This window comes from Lycium barbarum, chromosome 3 (assembly GCF_019175385.1).
Source record: "Lycium barbarum isolate Lr01 chromosome 3, ASM1917538v2, whole genome shotgun sequence".
Taxonomy (NCBI): Eukaryota; Viridiplantae; Streptophyta; class Magnoliopsida; order Solanales; family Solanaceae; genus Lycium; species Lycium barbarum.
Genome location: NC_083339.1, coordinates 122,071,733 through 122,094,044, shown reverse-complemented (window position 1 = coordinate 122,094,044; position 22,312 = coordinate 122,071,733). Strand labels below are relative to the sequence as shown.

Below are 22,312 nucleotides of genomic sequence, written 5' to 3'. Positions count from 1 at the left end.
AGAATAGGAGTACAATATCAATAAACCATCACAAGAAACATTTAGACCTTACTCGTCTAAGAATGGAATCATATGGAGTACTTATAGAATGAATAACAACAAGGATCATGCCAAAATGAAAGAAGGAATAGCCTTAACATACCTTTAGCGCTTACTCGCGAATCCTTTTCGCCTCGTCGCTCCTTTAGCCTATTTATATAAAGTAACGTTGTCGTTAGTAACTACATTTTCTGGTTCACAATTCCATAGCCCATTCCTTATAGAACTTATCCGTTAGTTCACATATTTTCGTTTTAAGGCTTTCTATTATCTAAAGACTTGACGAAAATCGGGCAGCACCTCCCCTATATATTCGCCTATCCCGAATTTCCAATTATTCTCTTGTTGACACAGAAATACCAACAACAAGAACAACAACATATCAAAACAGCATCGACTACAACATAAAAGATGCCCGAAATTCTAACGAACACCTACAATACACCAAGCAACCCACATACACTTCTCATACATTATTTCATGCAATCTTTTCAGCAAATTTCAGTGAATTACAACAGCAGTCACACGAAAATTTCATCATCTATTCATATGCAAATAAGCTACATTATTACCACAATAATCCTCACAACAACCCACAACAAATTTAACTCCAACTCTAGCCATTTATTTCCTTCATTCTCATCACATAATCCATGATTATAATAACCAAAATATTAATTCAAATCAGTCCATCAATTTCAATTAAAAACAGCCCCTACGGCATTCAACAACATTCCAACACCAACATATATAATTTCATTCATGCAAATTATGTTACCAAGTTACAACTATGCTTCAACATCAAGATACATAATTTCATGGCTTCAACCATGCTTCAACATCAACACATATAATTTCATACATACAATTTACATTTACACATTCATCACCCATCCAAATTCATCCTAAAACATATAGAAAGTGATAAACTCTTACCTTAACAAATTGGCTCCTTAATTTGCTGAATTTAATGGCTTCAATTAACAACCACCCTTGCTGCCCTCAAGGACCAATTCACGTTCCCAAAGACCTTCATTTGATTTAAAACACCATGGAAAATTAATTTGAATCAAGCTTGGTGAACTTGATTTTTTTCCACCATAGCTGTGAGCATTCCCTCTCTCTTTCTCCTCCAATTGATTGAAAATTGAACAATTTAATGGTGTAGGGTGGGGCTGGCCGTGACCAGTGGCTCCGTGAATAGTTTAACTTTTCCTACACTACATACATCTTGGATCCCGAGCATTGATATCTCCAACCTTCATTGACCATCAGTGCAAAATCTTTATGCTCGGCTAACCAATTAAAGAATTTAAATGGTCTAGCAGGTTTTGGTGGATGTCCCTGTAGTTCCAAGCATAATGGAGAGTGGTCAGAAAACAGAGGCTCTAAGGCAGTAGCATATAGGAAAGGCATATTCAACATCCACTCGACATTAACCAGCACTCTGTCAATTTTTTCTAAAGATTGTCCCATTGCTCCAAGTATAATTTCTACCACCAGTGGTCAATTCAGTGAGGTTTGTGTCTAACATAAGATTCTGAAGTCTCTCACTTCAGCATCATGTACATGGTTCCCCAATATTCTGTCAGTGACATCCACAATTGCATTGAAGTCTCCCATGACAATCCAAGGCCCTTGTATAGCATTTGAAATCCTCTTCAACTCCTTCCACACGGGTTTCCTATCGTCAATTGTGTGAAGACCATAGGTAGTTGTGAACTTGAATTCAATTTGCATATCCTTTACATATATATTTCCATGTATTAGTTGAGGATGTAATACTTCCATCCTGAAGGCAATGAAGGACGGGTCCCACATTAACCAAATCCTTCCCCTACTAGTTGCATCGTAATTTGAACACCACTCCCAACTCCTAGCTAGTGTTTTAACTATAGGTTTTGCCAGGTGTTGTTTCACCCTATGTTCTATAATAGCTATAACCACTAATTTGTTATTTCTAAGGAACTTTATCAGTTCCTTATGTTTATAGGCTTGATTCAAGCCTCTCACATTCCATGTTACTATATTCATTTGGGATGGGTAGGTATTACCAGCCCCTCTCCGCACCCCTTCTGATCCCTTTGACTATTTTCAGTATTGCCTGACACTACTACAAAGACGGCCTTTGCCGGCAATTAAAAAGGCCTTTAGCGGCAATAGTAATCGCCGCTATAACTTATACCGGCTATTAGACTTTTGCCGCTGTAAGTGACGTCGCTAAAGGTTTTAGCGGCCATTCTGACGAATGCTGGTAAAGACCGTTGTTATTGCCGCTAAAGGTCACAAGATTTTAAGGCAATTCTTTAGCGGCAATTATAATGGCTGCTACTATTCATTCCTAAAATGACCCAGTCCACCTTTTAACATCCAATTAAATTGCCGCTACAAAGGATCTTTTTAACGGCTATTATGTAGCGACAATTATAATGGCTACCAAATTCATTTTAAAATTGGGTCGGTTTATTTTTTCAACATCCATATTTATTCACAATAAATCCAATTGAAACATCAGAAAGGTGAAAAAACAACTACAAATCATATGTATTAGAGACAATTATAATGTAAAGTGCTAATTGATTTTGAATAACATAATGTATTTCATTAAATCTCAACAAACAAAAACTAATATTTCATAATACTAATGTACAACGAACTAAAAGGTAATATTACAAGTTTAAACTAAATAGCTAAAGTGGCTACTCCTATCGAATACCCACAATAATAAATTTCTAATGCATAGCCCTCACACGATTCCCGCAACTCTTCATAGTATTGAAATCTTCCACATGTTATTTGAACATCATGTTGTATGGGCCTGAAATAAAAATGAGTGAATATCAAGAGATGAAATCTATGTAACAAATAATTGTACATCCATATCTAATATTACGAAACTTGTAAGGCAGAAACTTTTTACTAAATCTTCAATTTTTTAAATTTTTTGACAAAGTCTCTCCTATAAATAGGACTATGTCAAATTCTCAACCTGTTTAAAACAACATTCCAGACAGGAAGCACATCCCAACATCATTCATCTCTAAAATAATATTAACTAAAAGCTTTAGTAACATCCATTAAATATTTCCCTTCAAAGTCACACTAAAATGGCAGACATAATAGCAAATGAAGCACAGTTTTAAGCTCAAGACATTACTAAAAATGCTAAATGTTAATTCATCAAGCAATAATGAGATTTCACTTCTCCTCTACTTTTAACTTGCTTTCTTTACAAGGGATATGATGTCCTCTCTCCTTTTCATTTAAAAAATTAATGGATCCAAAAATATAAAAATTTGAATCCACTAATTTGTGAAACTAAAATAAACCTCACACAACTTGCATACTTGGTTGTAGCAACTTGAAGCAGATAGAAGAAGCAAAAATTGGTTCTGATGTTCAGAAAGTTTTCTTACTGCTGATGTGCAATGTGGAAGTAAAACATCAAATCTTATGTGACTTTTTATTCTCTAATTTACAATTGATATTATCTCGACGGTTCTACAGTAAGGAATGAAACCCAAGAGAGGTAAACAAAGTAATGGAGATTCTTTATTCAGCAAGCAGTAAGGCTTGTTGGGGGTTCATACTCAAAACCTTTACATATATTAATTTAAGGCTTGACATAATGAGCCAAGGGAACACCTTAAACTGAATATTTATGCACAAACACCAACTCTTGTTTACATTCTTAGACCAACAAAAGTTCTCTAGCACCATCCACACCTATTTGTTATCACCATAACACGGCGACTTAGAACTGACGAATTAGCCATTTATTTTTTAAAAAATAGGAACTAAGAAATAAGAAAACATCTCATTTCTACACTGATATTGCAGTGCTATACATCACAAAACTTATCAAAATATCTCATATGCAATTGCGTTGCAAATTTGAATTAATCAGTAGAGAAGGAGAAAATATACAAACAAATAAAATGCATATACACAAAAGAAAAATTACCACTATCGCCAATCAACTGGAGCTTGATAAGGTATAGTAATAGTCTTGAGCTCTACCGGGTAGAACAACCATTAAGTATAACTGCAGTGAGACAGACATAGAACAGATTTAAAAATTAGTTAACCCATACAGTTAACCCATACAGTTGTTGTATCCCTTCACTATTGAAAGATATGTGCTCTACACAACTAAGCATTAATCAGTTAACAAGTGACTTATACAATGCATATGAGATTGAATATTAAAATAAAGATCATAGGGTCAATAAATAACTCCAACGCTACATATAAAAGGCTAGAACATTGGTTACCTTTGACTCAAAAAAAATACAAAAGACTAGAACGCTTTGTTTATTTGTACATTAAAAATCAATGCACATTTGGCAGCATAAGCAAGATAGATATTAGAAAGTTATTTAGATCTTTAACAGAATTGATTGAAATGTGACAATAGATAAGTCAAAACATAATTTTTGAAGAAGATGATAAGTCAAAACATAATGCACCCATCCAGTCCTTACACCACATGTTCCTCAATAGTTACTAATAAACTGCAACAGTAACACTAAGTCAGACAATACCATTGTAGCATGGTGTGTACTATGCTAGTATCCAATAGCAACATGCGTATCCAAGCACCTCGGGCTCATGTTCAGCAAGTACCTCATTAATGTTCCACCTAGAAGAAAGTCCAGTCACAATGACCATGACAGGCTCCTATGAATAGTAAATGAAAAAAGTATGAGTAATCGCCTGCGGATTGGCACAATATGCCTCATTGGACTTTAGGTTCAGTTCTAGTTAAATGAAACAACAAAAAATTAGTGATTTCTTTCCATTTGCTTAAGCTTGGTGGGTACAGTTACCCGAGAATAGATGTATTGTTATGTACGAGATAGATAAGAATACATGTAGTTGTAATAGAGGATTAAGCCAATTCTTTATTTTGGTAGCATAACAATTCATGTATTATTATTCATCTCATGACAATCAACGGATTACTGTATTATTTACAGTATAACAACCCATGTACTACAATTTCAACCTAAATAGTTCCTGTAGGAAATAACAGTGGGAATAGAACTAGAATCGTCTACTGTATAGGATCAGGGTAAATCCATATCTTAACACATTCCAGTTGACAAGGAATAAATCAAAATTTTATCACAAAAATGAATAAAATCCAGAAAAGCAAATCTGAATATTCTAACAATAGATTGATGCTAGAGTATGTCTAATTCTTTGCTAATATCCCTTGTCAGTTTCTCTCAGAGGAACATTTCCATGAAGAGCTTACCCCCTAGTGAATTTGAGTTATTTAAGTGAAATAAATATCAAATGAAGTAGCTAGAGCAATAAAATATACCATGAGAGCAAAAACTCTTTCCAAGAAAGACTAAACTTGATGAAGTAATTATCTAATACCTTCAAAGCGTGTAATCCCTTGCTTTGATAATCAAGAATCTATGCAAATACCGGCAATCCTGAGGTGCAACAAGAGCACCTAAATTGAAAGTATGGTGTTATTTTAATTTACCATCATTCTAGACATTGGCACACCATCGACTAACATCAAGATTATTATTTGAACTACAGAACTAAAGAGAAGAAATTGACCATTCGACTATCCTTCTAGTATTGCAGAAATTTATGAAAAGCGCAACAGTTTTCAGGCATGTCTGCTCTGTTTCCAGCTAATTAAAGACACAAAAATCAAATATGAGAACATGAACAACCATGAGATAAATATCAAGAAGAAGAAAACAGAAGACTACATAATCTCAAAATAAACCATAAAAATCCACAATATCAAAGAAAAATCTTTCTAAATTTATTTGAGAAATTTATGGTCACAATCAAATTGAGGCGACGAAGTGGGTATAGGAGGTCATCAACGTGGCTTGGAGTATCCTTTTCGGCTTTGGACCACTAAGAATTGACCTGATTTTATGATCCATTTCTCCTCAAACCCTAGATCCATCCAATGGAATTGGTTGCTCTGATGGAGCTAATTGAACCCTAGAAGATAGACAATGGAAGGAGATAAAATTACCTATGGTGGAAGATGGAAGACTCGAGAGATATATGCAATTGTTGTTGACGGCCTCTTTGGAAAATCCCAATGATATTTGTTTAGGCAAGAGAGGGTTTACAGGGAAATAAAGAAATTGGAGTGAAGAGGAAAAATAAGAATAAATTTTTTACCAGCATTTCTCTTGATTGCCACCAAAAGACACGTATTGGCGGCCAATATTCATTGGCCGCTAATATTTCACCTTCTGTGTATAATTTAGTGGCAATTAACTTAAAGCCGCTAAATAATTGCTGCCAAAGATCCTTTTTGTAGTAGTGTGAGCTTGTTCCCGGGATATCTATTATTGGAGTGAACCCGTTAGTAGTTGATATTTCAGCTGTCCGTATTGGTTGGGCACCTTTTGCCCCAGGCTTCTTCCTTGCTTCATTCCCTTTCTTAGTTTTACCTTGCTCTTTGCTTGCTACACTAAGAGGACCTTGGTTTGGAATCACATCTTGCTTCTGCCCTTGAATGTCTTGTGAATTCATAGCTGGCTGTTCATGTATCAGTACTGTCCCTTTAGAGTGATATTCTTTCTTGTATTCCATTTGCTCTTTGCTTTAGATTGATTACCAGCTTGCTTCACTTCTACTTTTTGTTCAGCGGGTTTCTGTTTAATTGGTTTCGGTATTGTTCTCTTACAATCATGTCCTAGTTGGAGACATACACTTCAATAAATGGGCTTCCAATCGTATAGAACCACTTGGTTAAACACTCGACCAGTTAAGTCAACAACCTTCATAACTTCAGGCAGTTTCCTGGTTATATCCATCTCAATAAGGATTCGTGCATAAGAGATTCTTTCCACCGATGTTGTGCATTCGTCAGCATACAATAGTATTACTGCCAATCCTACTCAAGGATTTTCCTTCCCAGCAACTCAATGGTAGGTTGGGTAGTTTTACCCAGAGTGGGATAGTTTGCAATACTTCCATAGAAAAGTCAAAAGTGGGAGTCCAAGTTTTAACAATCAGTGGTTAGTTGTTCAACATATGCGGTCCAGAGTATAGAATTTCATTACGGTCATTCATGCTATCAAATTTGACAAGGAAGTACCCATCGTTGTGATAGAAGACCTTGGGTTTTACAATAGTGGTCCACTGTCTCGCTAGAAATCCTTTAATTGTCCCAATAGAGGGGGAATCTCCCGCCACATACAAGATTAGAGAGTGTTTCCATCGTTCCCTTTCCTTTTCAATTTTGTCCTGTTGCAATTCCACGATTTTCTCCCCATTCTGAATTGTAGGTGAAATATAGTTTAGTGTCATACCTCGTGCTGCAAATCGATTATTAGAAAATAGTGAGGTCCGTGGCTTCTCCGTTGGTTGAGCACTTTCGACCTTATCAGGATTGGGGGTTCTCGCCTTTGTCGCAATCAGGCTCTGTTGAGGTCCCGCAGCTGGTGAGGGGGGTCTCGTTTGTACCGGGCATTTCCCTCACGGGCCCATTGGATTCACCATCAACACTGTCTCAGGATGAATTTCTTTCAGCTGATCCTCAAATCCCTGTTTGTGTACCCCCAATTGTGGCGGCGTCAATGGTATCACCTTGCTTCCAGGAGTTGGTCCTTGTGAAGGCGCACTCTGCTCAACTGGTAACTTGGTATTCTCCATGACAGCAGTGGTATTCAAGGGTGGAGTATGAGTTCCATTCTTCGAAGGTAGTGCCGGCCATGTCTCCTCGGAATCAGAAATACTAGAGTTTTGTGTTCCTCGTTTGCCTTTCCCTCTGCCCACAATCGTCGAGGCTATCTGTGTCATGGTTTTTGTCTTCTTTGACCTTCCCCTCGCCATTCAGCGAGTGGCATAGGATAAGAGTCACCCTAACGTGCGCTAGGCTATCGTACGCCGAGAGAGAAGAGACAAGATGCATAAATTGACAATGAAAAATTATTAAGGCAATTTTGACATGAATACTTTTTTAGAATGTTCATTTTTAAAAGAATAGGAAACTCAACCTATAGGTTTAAAACCAAGCATTCAAAATAAAATAGACTAATTTTAAACCGAACTTGAGAAAATCAATCCAATCCGAACTTATTTGATTTTAATTTAGATTTTAATTTCTTGAATCTGAAGCAAAATCTTCATTTCCAATCCGAACTATCCTATGGTCCACCCCTGCTTAAACCCTATTATCAACAACAAACACCCTATTCACATAATAGAAGAGACATTAGTTCGGTAATTACAGTCAAACCTCTCTGTAATGACAACGTTTGTCCGAAAATTTCATGGCTGCTAAAGTGAGGTGCTGCTATGTGTATATACTAGCATTTGATGTTTAGATTTCATTTAACTCTTAAGAACAAAAGTACGATTTGTTTTTTACTTTTTATGCTAGGATAAACGAAACCAAAAATACTTGTTAATTTTAAAATCCCAATTGATTTTCATAGTTCATTAATTAAATTGAAAGACTAATAAATTACTAAGAAATCCATAACTAATTATACCATACTGATAAAGAATTAAAATCTAAGGAACATATGCATTTAAAATTTCAAGTTAGATGTAAATTCTAAAATTATGGATTATTTCATAAATTCCAGTCTCTTGGTAATAATATAACGTTTGAACTGACGAATATTTTTGTTTAAACTTTCAGCAAAAAGGAATTCAATAGCTTTCCCTTGAAGGTATCTCTATGAGCTTAATAGTATAATTGAAGATTTTTAGATATTCGTACTTGAAATTTACTATGTACATGACATTAATGATGATTATCATAAGTATTTTAATATTTTATTTTATAGATAATATATTTCTTACAAAATATTATTACATAATATTTGAGAGTGACTGTTATAGAGAGGTAATTTTACAAAGAGTGTACCGCTATAATGAATGACATGGCTGTCATAGATAGAATGTTGTTATAGAGAAGCAAAATATGACATAAAAAATCGATTCCGAAGAAAATCAGGCCGTTATAGTAAAATGTTTTATAACAAATGGCAATTATAGAGAGGTTTGACTGTAATTACTTCACAAATTTTCTTCTCCCAACTTCTTTCAGGAGCACTCCTTTTCCTTGAGACAACCTCTTATCTCACGTCATGAACTTTCAATCAATAAATTCGTCCTCACATGATATAGTCACGATGTCGAACCCTTACTTGTTACTAATAAGCAAGATCTGTGTAAATATAGTAACCTTATATTATGTATCTATATTTATAAGAGATATGATATTCTAGGAGATATTATAGGGATATGCTATATTCTGAGAATATCCTTAGGAGCGATTTTAGGAGTAGCAGATTAAACTCATGTATATAAATTCTTTAGATTAAACTCATGCATATAAATTCTTTCTTTTCTGAGAATGAGAAGGCAAGGCAGATCCTTCAAACCTAATATCTGTTGTATCATGGTATCAGAGCCGGGTTCGATTTCTTTTTTTGTTTGAAAAGGCCTTCGATCCAAATCCAAAATAGCCATGGCAGGGGATGAAGGATCACTAAGGATTGAACCAACCAAAAAGAAAATCTCACCTTACGATTTGATTTCAAATGACAACCCAGGAAACTTGATCACGCAAGTACAATTGCGAGGAGAAACTTATAAAGAATAGGCTCGTGCAATACTTACGTCGTTGCCCGCTCGGAGGAAATGGGGATTTTTTGTTGGAACCATTACATAACCAGAAGAAGGATCTTCTGAGTTGGAGGACTGGTGGACAGTTCAGCCCATGCTAGTGTCATGTGTCCGAAATTCTATCAAACCAACTTTGCGTTCAACCATATCACATATGGAGACTGCAAAAGATCTGTGGACATAAATTAAAGGGTGGTTCTCTGTTGCTAATGGGCCTTGAATTCAACAGTTGAAATATGATTTGGCAGAATATAAGCAGCGGGGTATGACAATTATAGCATACTATGGAAGGATGAAGGCAATATACGACGGACTAGCAAATTACGAGCAAATTCCTATGTGTACATGTGAAGGATGCAAACGTAACATGGGATCACAGTTTGAAAAGTGAGGGAGGAAGAAAAAGTGCATCAGTTCCTTATGGGATTGGATGACACGCTCTACAGGATTGTGAGGTCCAACATGCTTGCTGCAGACCCGTTACCAACTCCAAACAGAATCTACTCTGTTTTAATCCGGCAAAAGAGGATGAATACCATCTCTCGTGCAAAGGAAGAATGAGATGAGGTCATTGGGCTTGTTGTTCAACCAAATATCAGGACAAGGGGACGTGGAGAGGTGAAGGACAAATCAATGACTTGTACCCACTGCAACCGTTCTGGACATGAGACAGATTTTTGCTTTCAGCTCATCGGCTATCCGGACTGGCAGGGTGATCGTCCTTGAGCTGAAGTATGGACTAGTGGAAAGGGTAAGGGGCTGCCACAACAGGAAGGAACTGGAACAGGCACCGGTCGAGGTCGAGGCGGAGCATTACATGCTAATGCTACTTAAACCGCTTCAGGAGGTGCTGGAGGATTAAGAATGCCTGGCATAATAACTGACATGGCTAGTACTGGCTTGAGCAATGAATAATGGTTGGCTTTACGTGATATTATGAACAACCACAAAACTAGTACGAGTGAGAGGATGACAGGTAAACATGACAAAATCTTATGGATAATTGACACAGGGACGTCAAACCATATGATCGCAAACTTGGAATGCGTGACGGACTTGCGTGAAGTGGCTGGATGTCCTGTGGGACTTCTAGATGGACAACATATAGTTTCTACAAAAGAGGGATCTGTAAAACTTAACGAGAACCTGAAGCTTGAAAATGTTCTTTTTTTGCCTCGTTTAAAATGCAATTTAATTTCTGTATCGCAATTGATAGATGAAGTCGATTTTATTGTTCAATTAAAAAAAAAACTTGTGTGTTATACAGGGCCGCACTTTGAGGATGATGATTGGTGCGGGTGAATGAAGGGATGGACTCTATTATTTCTGATGGGTACCACAAGCAATGGCATTAAAGACCAACGGGACATACACACTTGATCTACCTCACAAACGTCTAGGACATCCTTCTTTAAGGGCTACCAAGCTAGTTTCCAATATTGTTCCCAATAAAGATAGTGAAATTATGAATAAATCTTGCGATGTTTGTCAACGAGCTAAGCAGACTGGAGATAGATTTCCTTTAAGTGAAAAAAAAGCTTGTGACAAGTTTGAACTCATTCATTGTGATTTATGGGATCCATATAGAACTCTATCTTCATGTGATGCTTCATATTTTCTAACAATTGTCGATGACTATTCCCATGCGGTATGGATATGTTTGTTAATTGATAAAACGGAGGTGTGATGCATGATGTTAAATTTTCTTGCCATGGTGGAAAGACAGTATAATAAACAAGTTAGAATTGTTCGAAGTGATAATGGGACGGAATTCACTTACATGAAATATTATTTTCTTGAACAGGGAATTGTTTTTCAAATTCTTATACTGGAACCCCGCAACAAAATGGTTGGGTGAAAAGAAAACATAGACATATCCTGAATATAGCACGAACACTACATTTTCAGGGACATCTTCCAATTAAATTTTGGGGAGAATGTGCGTTGGCTGCAGGTTACTTGATTAATATCCTTCCTCAATTTTAAATGGAAAAACTCCATATGAGATTTTAAATGAAGAACCTCCTTCTTAGGAGCGCTTGAAAGTATTTGGTTCACGGTTATGCTCATAACTAGGGAAGAAAAGGAGATAAATTTTCGAGTAGGAGCCGTAGATGCATTTTTGTTGGGTACCCATATGGGAAAAAGGGTTGGAAACTATATGATCTTGAAACAAAAGAATATTTTGTTTCCAGAGACGTTGTATTTTGTAAGAATGAATTCCCATTTTTCCAACAAGTTCCCAGTTCTTATGAGAATATTGAGAAAGTTGTTGTTGATAATGGATCTGTTGATGATGATTTTGAGGGAGATATTATAATTGAGAATAGAGAGCATGAAAATAAAAGCACAAGCGTGGTAGTGCATGCTAATGGAGAACACCAATCAGTGATGAAAATTCAAGATTCTCAAGTTATTGATGTGCAAGATGCTCAAGAAATGGGAGAAGGAGACGTGCCTGGCACCCAAGATGCCGAGGGCAGGGAAGAACAAAATGATGAACCTCAATTGGGTCGTGGAAATCGAATAAAAAAAAAAAGCCTGCTCGTCTAAGTGATTATGTTACTAATACAATCCGGAAATTGAGTCCTTTCACTAGTTCATCTGCCCCAACACATACCTCAAGTGTGCCGTACCCAATAGCACATTATGTGAATTGTGACAAATTTTCTTTGCGATATCGAAATTTTCTTGCAGCTATTATTACAAATCATGAGCCATCAACGTTCTTACAAGTAGTGAAAGATGAAAGGTGGAGAGAGGTAATGCGGCTTGAAATCGAGGCTCTTGAAAAGAATGAGACATGGGTAATTGAAAAATTACCACCTGAAAAGAAATCACTCGGATGCAGGTGGATCTATAAAATAAAACATCATTCTGATAGTTCTGTGGAGGGATTCAAAGCACTACTAGTGATATTTGGCAACCATCAAAAAGAGGGAATTGACTATAATGAAATATTTGCTCCAGTTGCCAAAATGGTTACGGTGCGGACATTTTTACCTGTAGCTGCAGCAAAGCAGTGGGACTTGCATCAAATGGATGTGCATAACGCCTTTCTACACGGAGATCTCGAAGAAGAAGTGTACATGAAAATTCCTCCAGTCTTCAAAGTACAACATTCTAATATGTTGTGTAGACTGCGAAAATCACTATATGGATTGAATCAAGCCCCAGGATGTTGGTTCGCAAAGTTATCAACTTCCTTGAAGGAGTATGGTTTCACGCAATCATACTCGACTATTCATTATTTACTCTACAGAAGAATGATGTTCAACTTAATGTGCTTGTCTATGTGGACAACTTGATAATTTCTGGAAATAATCGTGGTGCCATCCAAAAATTCAAAAGCTATTTGAGTGGTTGCTTTCACATGCAAGATTTAGGCGCTTTGAAATATTTGTTGGGTGTCGAAGTTGCTAGGAATCCAGAAGGCATTTTGCTATCTCAATCTAAGTATGCTTTGGATATTATTTCAGAAGCTGAACTACTAGGAGCCAAACCTGCAAATGTTCCTATGGAATCAAACCACAAGTTAGCATTAGCTGAAGGACGTCCACTTGCTAATCCAGAAAGGTATCGACGGTTGGTGGGTCGTCTCGTATATTTGTGCTTCGCTAGACCAGAGTTTTCCTAGTGTGTGCATATACTATCCAAATTTATGCATTGTCCACAAGAAGAACAGTGGGAAGCTGCACTACGGGTCGTTCGATTTTTGAAAAGAAAGCTCGGACAAGGTATTTTATTGCGTAGTGCATTTGATTTGAAGCTATATGGATGGTGTGATTCAGATTGGGCAGGTTGCCCTTTAACACGCCGATCTCTCACTGGGTGGTTTGTGCTCTTAGGAAATTCACCAATATCTTAGAAGACTAAAAAGCAATAGATGGTTTCCAAGTCATCGGCGGAAGCTAAATATAGATCGATGGCCACCACAACTTGTGAATTGAAGTGGCTGAAGGGAATTTTGTTCAGCCTGGGGGTGTCACATCCTGCTCCAACAAGACTATATTATGATAGTCAGTCAGCGCTGCACATAGCAAAGAATCCAGTATTGCATGAAAGAACGAAATATATAGAAATAGATTGTCATTTTCTCCAAGAAAAGATAATAAAGGGCAACATTCATCCAACATATGTTTCCTCTAAAATGCAGCTCATTGATATTTTTACAAAGGCCTTAGGAAAGCATCAGTTTGACTACCTTCTTCGCAAGTTAGGTATTCAAAATCTTCATGCACCAACTTGGGTTGGGGGGGGGGGGGGGGGGGTGAGGAATATTAAACAAGATCTGTGTAAATATAGTAACCTTATATTATGTATCTATATTTGTAAGAGATATGATATTGTAGGGATATGCTATATTCTGAGAATATTCTTAGGAGAGATTTTAGGAGTAGAAGATTAAACTCATGTATATAAATTCTTTTTATCTGAGAATGAGAAGGCAAGGCAGATCCTTCAAATCTAATATATGTTGTATCAGTTACAATAATTAAGTCTCTAATTTAGAATGGATAAATACTTTAAATCTTCGAAATTAGTATTTATAGCAGGAAGATTAAGCACAAGTGGTAGCTAGCTGTAGTCTTAACATATTAACTTTAAATTGATCGTCGTTATCCATAATATTGTAGTAGACATACAAGTAGCAAATATACAAACCAAGGGAAAAATAAAGAAGAGTCAAATTGAGAGCATAAAAATCAGGCCTTGAAGCACCACAAGTGGTGGTGGTGATGGGCGGCTATATCTTTGTGTATCATACTCTCAACGTAACGAAACTTCTCAACATGACAAGGGATATGAATGGGACCATTGTGATGAAATCCATACGCTTCCTCCGCTTCTTTTAACAATTGTGCGAACAAAGGATGATTAATGTGCATTACAGGTATCACGAATTTCTGCTGCTCTTCTCCTTGACCTACCAACACCGTAACGCACCCTCTTGGTACGTCAATTTGTTCTTTCTTCTTATCATGCCCATTATTTCCGCTCCCCATTCGCACAAATTAAACAAGAAAATTCTTCCGATTGATAGAGTTTTGGAAGATTTTGCAGAAAAAATGTCGTGTATGATAAACGAAATATTACGAAAAGATGATCAGAGAGAAAAAGGCCAAGGATCAGAAGAAAAGATAGCTAGACTGAAGAGGGTGAGGGAAGAATCTGTTTAATTTAAAACCGGAGGAAGTTATTACTAACCGAAGAAGGTGTGATCCAGACGCGGTAACAACTGAGGGTAAATTTCACTAATTTGCCGCCATTAAGAGGTCAGAAAAAACATTTTTTTACAGCGCACGGCAGGCCGAGGGGTGGGCATGATACGGTATTTGAAACTTCGGTACAGTAATTTTAGTTTTCGGTTACTAAAATACTATACCATGACCGTACCAAATTAATTCAGTATGGTTTGGTATTTTAAAATTCAGTTTCGGTATTTTACGGTACGGTAAATCGGTATCATAGTTTGTCCGACTTCGACTTACATATACTCATATCGTGGAGAATTATGACTTCCGCTACTTAAGAAACGTCTCAATTATTATGTATTAAACACCTTACACATAAAAATATTCAGAAGAAAGTACAAGTAATCCCCTTCGTAAATCAATTACACAAAAAAAACATTTAAATCAAGATAAAGTAGTCAAAGTTCCAACGTTTAATTAATTAGTTTTCTAATAATACTAAGATATATGAATTGTATATGTAATTATATACTTCGGTATGGTATTTGGTAGGTATTGTTTTTTATGAATACCGAAAAACTTTTTAAAAATGCATACCAAATACCGTATCAAATACCTAATACCCCAAACGTAGTATAAAAAATTTCAATTTCGGTATGATAATCGGTATCTGCCTACCCCTAATGCCAGCAGATAAGGATGAGGACTACTTTTCCATATTTTAGGTAGTAGTGGGGGTCAAATGATACAACACAGCAAAAGTAAAGGTCAAAATTGGCATAATTAGCTCACCTCATACTGACGGCTGGCCCCTGAAGAGGATTAACTTTGCAATTTATGGGAAAAGATTGGGTTTGACTTGAATATCTCAACTTTGTTCTTACATGTTAAAAATTAGAACAGTTACCAACTTAGTATTATTTACATTATTACATTACATGTGTGTATTCGCGAGAGGATAATAGTTCTGTCTTTTCGGGCCATATCCAGAGGTGTCCGTTAGAAATTAAAATAAATAATGGGAGTAAGTTACAGGGAAAATATACATAAAAATATCATTTAAGGATGGAAAATAAAAGGAGGTGTGCCTTTGTCTATCATCTGTTTCATTAGGTTGCAAGTTCACATACTCGTGTGCTGATTTCAGACCAAAACAGATACTTTTGGAAATTGTTAAATGCCCATCAATTTCTCTTTAGCTTAGTGGTTATTCCGACCTTATATCAGATACTCCTTACAATTTTCTTTTTATCGTTTTCCCCTATATTCAATCGATATAGATCAGAATTGACCTTTTTTTCGCATTTCAGCTATATTTTGAATATATTCAGTAACAGATAAATTTATAATCTGTTTTGTCGTACTCTTTTAATCTTATAAAAACGTCTACATTTGCTTTGGGAATCACTGATATATTCTCAAAATATTTGAATGAAATTATTGTTGAGTGTGCGAACAAAGTATCACATTGGTTGCTGAAAAGAAAAATGAGCTACTTATAAGGTGTTGAATACTCTTAATGATGTGAGACCTTTGGACTTGACCCAAAACGCACAATATCACATCATATTAAGAGTATCTTTGGACCGTTTAGCCCAATAATTACAACGTAGCTCACAAATTTTAGAAAACAATCAAATTCAAACACAACTATTTTTCGATGCTAATTGTTTCAATATTATAAATTCAAATACATATAATTGTGTTTCCAAAAATTCAAATCTATAACTAATTCATTCAAAAATAAAATCTAAGGGATTAGTTATCCCGAGTTTTTATTCCAACCAAACGTGAGATAAGGCGGCACTAAATTTTTATCGCAGGGTTACTTTTGCTTATCCATCATACTAAACGAGCGCTCAATGATATCGTTCAGTTGAGAAGATTTATTGTAGTTTCCAATTTAGAATTTCATCGCAATGGAAGCTCTCAGGATTTGAATATCCCACCTCCCAAGTTACAAAGTATATAAAAGTCATATATTCTATGACGAAACAATAATAATCTTATATTGTGGGTATTAATTGGATACTCATGAATCGAGGCATGACACGTTTATTTCAAGAGTCAAAAGCATGAAACTTGAAGCATGTCTGGGTTCCATAATCGAGAGGATCTTGGTTATTGGCAGATCCACCTCTTAGCTACGGGTTCAATAGAATTATATACTATAAAATAATTAATTCAGAACCGTAAATAAAACAAATTATGGTCCAGAGCTTCTGTTTTGGCTTTGCCTCTAATCCTAGTTCATGTATGCATGTGATGTTTAACTGGGAAAACGATCTTAAATCCAGCTTGAAGGCCCTTCCAGTACTTTCTATTTCTTTCGCTTGTACTTTCCTTTGAGAATAAGATATCACACGTTAAAGAAATGACTCCATCAAACGTTGAAATAAAATGGTGGCAGATTTTTTGGATAATCATGAATCTGTCATGCTGTAGACTTAAACAAAGGGAAGGATTGGACTTCCAAAGAAAGACACCAGCAGCTAAAAATGACCGACACTGCGCACGCATAAATAGGTAAATGAAACAAAATATAGTGAAAAGAAAAGGCTTATACTTCCAGAGGTGAAGACATATATACTTTAAACCTGAATCCCTTAATATTTAATAGGTTACCACCAAATATGTGGTGCAACAGATGGAATTACTCCTCCCTTAATCAGGGGTCTCGAGTTCGAACTATGGGTATGAAAAATTCTTGACAAAGAGCACTTCCCTCCTGAATGGAGCCCTAGTTAGGATATACTATTAACCATGCGGTTTGATTATAGTATTATGCTTTATTCACTACAAAAAATGGGTAATTTGCAGAGGTTGAAAATTGTAATTTATAGGGGTTTTAGCCTCCTCAAGCAATTAGCGGAGGCTAAAACCCCCGCGAATTGCAACTTTCAACCTCCTCAAATTACCCATTTTTTTTGTAGTGATTCTTTATGGAACAATTGTTTATTTATCTATTCAATTCAATAAAGTCTTATTTTAAATAGATCATTTGTTCATATGTGTGCCCTTTACTTATATAGTTGACGATTTGCTGTATGGAATTTTAGCACATGCATAGAAGATTAAATTGTCGGTTCTTATAAATTATAAAGTTAATGTTCACAATCAAAGATGAAACTGAGCAAAGTATCTTGATGATTGTAGCATAAGATTGAATATAATCTATCTTGATTATGGGAATGGTTTTATTCCAACTTCTTATGCTAGTACATTTTGTATGTATTGAGCGGACCAAGTAGAGATAAGTGTTTTTGAACTGTATATATAAAACAACCTCTCTAGCTCATTAAATGTACTTATACTTTTAATCTTGATATGATTGTTATGAGAAATGTGCTTTGTTCATTATTTTGATTTATTAAAAGGTACGACTCAATTGCGAGTCAAGGTATTCCTGGTAAATTGGATAATGACAAAGTGCATTTGTGAAATAACAATTAGTTGATAGAATCCATGTCTCGACCTTGAGATTGATGATATCCCTTTATAGATGCTTATAAGTTTTCATGTGAAAACCCTGCAGGTGGATTTTGTATCCGTCACATGAAATAAGTTAAGCGGAAGTATAAAGGATTAAATGAGTCAAAGGATTAAATTGTCAGTAATTTAATTTATTTGATTGGTATCTGTAATTTTAACATAGGGAGTTAAATAAGTTTTAATGAAAGATTTCGAAATTAAACTGAGGAGTGCAATTACAGTTTTTTAGTGGAATAAATTGTAATTTATTGTGGTAGGATTAACTCACTCATATTCCGAATTAATACCGCAGTAAGAAGCCTCGTTATTAAATCTGTGGTCCCTGTTGTGCCTGAATATTCCAGAACAAAGAAAATAAAAAGAAAAATAATATCCTTGGTGGGTAAGGAAAGGGCCACACGTTTTTGGCTAGGGTTTTACTCTAAAAACGTGTGTATATAAACAAGGTCATTCAACCCTAAGGCTATTGATATTCCAGTTGCAATACTTGCCACTCAAGTATTTCGTTCATAGAAATTCAGGATACACAGCAGAAGATCGTAGACCTAGAGAGCGTTGTTGCTGTTGAAGATTTGTGTAATAGCTTCAAAATGTTAGTATTCCAATCTCGTATTTGATTATGTTTGTCTAATTTACATGTAAGAATTTGATCTTGGTTGTTTATTTCTGCTGCTCATATATGCCTGTTATCCATCAATTGGCATCAAAAGCCCACTTGCGTCTAAATAGATAACCTAAACAAGTTATACATATGTGCGATTATGTATATGACTTCGTTCCTTTTTTTTTTTTTTTTTCGTTTTAACGTATAAAAAAAAAAGTGATTAAATAAGATTCCTGTCCTCTATTGGGGTGTTAGTCACTGTTTGCTATTGAGAGAGGGTGTTTTGCGTTTGGTGACTTGATTTTAATTTGCACTGTCCCGGTAAACGCAGCTTGAATGATTTTATTCTTGTAACTTTGGATTAATTCAAGTACTAAAAGTGGCGACAGTGCGTATAATTCCTCTTGGTGATTGGCGGAAAGATCAGATCTCTTTTTTAGTTTTGTTTATCCTTACAATGGTGAACAATTAAATTTATGCGTAATGTCAAAGATATGTGGCTCAATTCAATTCAAGATGGGATTACGGGATGACGAATAAGTAAATAAAGAAGCAGATCTGACTAAATATTAATGATTACTGGCCTCGGGTATCGGAACCGAGGTCGAACCCCTTTGTCGGGTGTTTACACAATGAACAATGATGATAAACTTAGAAAGATATGAATGAACTAACGTGATTCTATAGCTTTTTTGCATGAACTCTTTCTCTCTTTCTGTTGCCGAACCCCTTAAAATGGATGGGAACCTCCTCTTTATATAATAGAGGAGTCCTAACCCTAGTACAATTCTAAGTAAGGAAAAGAAATCTAGTGACAGCTGTTGCCGAGATCGACGCCGAAATATCTGATTGAGGCGGATATTCTGGTCTTCTCCTTATGGTAGTTAACCGCCTCTCAGTTAACGCCTCGTTCCAGATCGAGATCGGAGCCTAATCCTCGATAAGCCGGTCGTATCGTGCCCGAACATAACCATGACAACGGGAAACCGAGCATGTCCGTATCCTCGGTTTTACCCGTATACAGATAGTTCCCCTATTTCCCGAGGTAAATTTTTTTACGGCGGGAAATGGACCCAAATAAAGCTGAACAGCCGCCTCCAACTATCTAGGACAAAATTTTCTAGTCAACATCTTACTCTACCCGATGCTAGGTCATCATTACCCAGCCGCCAAATCCTTTTGGGAGCCTTGTGTCAAAGTCCTTGTTACGCTGCAGGACCTCTTGATTTTCTTTCTATATAAAGCCCATGTATTCTTCCTTTCTCATGCATCTGTACTTCTTCAAATCTCACTTTGCTCCTCCTCAAAAACCTTACGGTGATTCCCGTATTGATCTCGTAGCACTCCTCGGATTTTGAATCTTCTTTCATCAGGGCGTGATCATTCACTGTTAAGGAAAACGTTCCACGAATATGGCTTACGTTCCATTATTGACTCAAGGTGAAGATCAACTGTTGTTCACGCCGTCAACGGGAGCCGCTGGTTCTGATAAGGAGCTAGAATCTCTCGCTGCTGGTATTCTCCCATCGAGATTTATCTATATGAATGACTGCAAAATTCTTCACCATTTTGATTTGGTGGAGAACTTCAATTCTTGTATCGATGATGGCACCATTACCGCAGTCAGGGAAGATTGCAACGTAGGCGCAGATGTTGACGTTCGCCCTATTGGGAATGGTGTGAAAATAAATCACTATGTTGTCGGTTACTCTTTGTCATACACTTATCCTTTTGTCATTGGGTTCTCTCTCCCTGTTCATCGAGTGATCGAGGACTTCTATCGACGGTATCAGATATGTTTCGGACAGATCGCCCCATAGATTTGGAGACTTGTGTACTGTATTGAGAAGTTGGCTAATGTAGTCGGGGTCGCCTTCACCCTTGACTATCTACTTCATATATACATACCTCGGGTGATCCGATGGGGGATTGTCCATATACTTCCCAGGGGGAGTCGAAGCCTGATTGACCCCGAAGATGATTATGACCGAGGGTGGCTTCATCGGTTTGTGATGATACGCACAGCTCAACTTCACCGTCCATCGTCTACCGATTTTCCTTAGGCGTGGAACCCTTCGCCAAATCCGATTGAACCCGAGCTTGATATGGCAATCTTTGAATGGGTGATTGCCCTTCTCCGAGCTTCTCGTAGCATAGGCCGTTCTTGGAGAAGAATGGTACCCGAAGGGTGGAAAGACAAAAATCACGGTAATTCCTTAACTCGATCATTTCGACTCTCACTCCCCTGTATTATGTCTCAACCTAATGTATTTGCTTTTCAGGGCTTCAGATGAGGAGAGCTTCCAAGGGAAAGTCGGTAGTTGAGGATGTCATTCGGGGAAGAAGAGCACCTGCGCCACCGAGGGCACCTGGGCGCATAGAGATTGGAAGCTTTCCAGTTGGGCGTTCGGGGGTTGGATCTTGGGTTCGAACCCGTCATATCATGGAGACCCGTCGGGAAATTCCTTTGGCGAAACTCCGCTAACAATAGTGCTTGATGAAGAAGATTTACCGGAGCCAAATGTCCCTGGTTCATCCGCCTCTGGTGCAGGTCGTGGAGATACCTAATCGGTATCACGCTTCATCGCCGCATCCCGTAGCATAGGCTAAATATCTCAAACTTCGACTTGCTAAGTCGGTTAAGGGTGTTGTTGTCTTACTTTTGTTTTTCAATTTATAGTCGTAGAGTAGGGCTACTCCTGTTTTTTCCTGATGGACTGATGTATCGACATAGTCGGAATTTTGTGAAATGGAACAACCTTTAATGGAACTTTGCGAATTATTTTTTATTGAACTTTATTGAGCATTCCATGTGTGTTGTTTGTACCTGAACCTTTGTATATGTCCTTGCAATATTCGATCAATTGTCACTTGTTCTATAATTCACCAAAATTCAAAATGTTTCGCTACCGGCCGCCATGCTTGAACATTTTTTTTTATTTTTTTACTCGACCGCAACTAGTTCGGGATCACATCCTTTGCTACCGATATGGAAGCTTTACTCGATCATAGTGGTATTAGTGTGAGAGCCCGACCTAGGTCTCATCGGAAGGCCGGTCTGCACACGTACGATTTGTTGATCGAGAGGGGCGACCCGGTTCCTTCTTGTGTACGCTTCACATGATTAGATAAGATCAAGGTCACATCTGTCACATCCGTCTGACATCGGCACGTGTTGAGACCCTGTTGGCTTTGAAGACGGTTATGGAAGGCGATCCATCTCGACCCCACTCTATAAAAAGCAAGTTTTCTCTTTCATTTTTTACTTTCTGACTTTTACCAAAGAGAATTTTACCTTCGTGTGCTTTGGATACGCTGACCCTTATATCTTCAAACCTTCATATCT

General features: G+C 36.9%; 1 long non-coding RNA gene across 3 annotated transcripts; it reads right to left on the bottom strand.

Annotated features, from left to right (window-relative positions):
* Window positions 1–2,596: 2,596 nt before the first annotated feature.
* Window positions 2,597–6,201, bottom strand: LOC132632143 (uncharacterized). Of its 3 annotated transcripts, XR_009579262.1 has the most exons (6): window positions 6,056–6,201; window positions 5,620–5,696; window positions 5,428–5,506; window positions 4,584–4,719; window positions 4,004–4,084; window positions 2,597–2,857 (listed from the first exon to the last, which is right to left on the bottom strand). It is a non-coding gene; the product is annotated as an uncharacterized LOC132632143 (long non-coding RNA). The 3 variants fall into 3 exon arrangements; XR_009579261.1 differs by lacking the exon at window positions 5,620–5,696; XR_009579260.1 differs by lacking the exons at window positions 5,428–5,506; window positions 5,620–5,696.
* Between the last annotated feature and the right edge of the window lie 16,111 nt (window positions 6,202–22,312).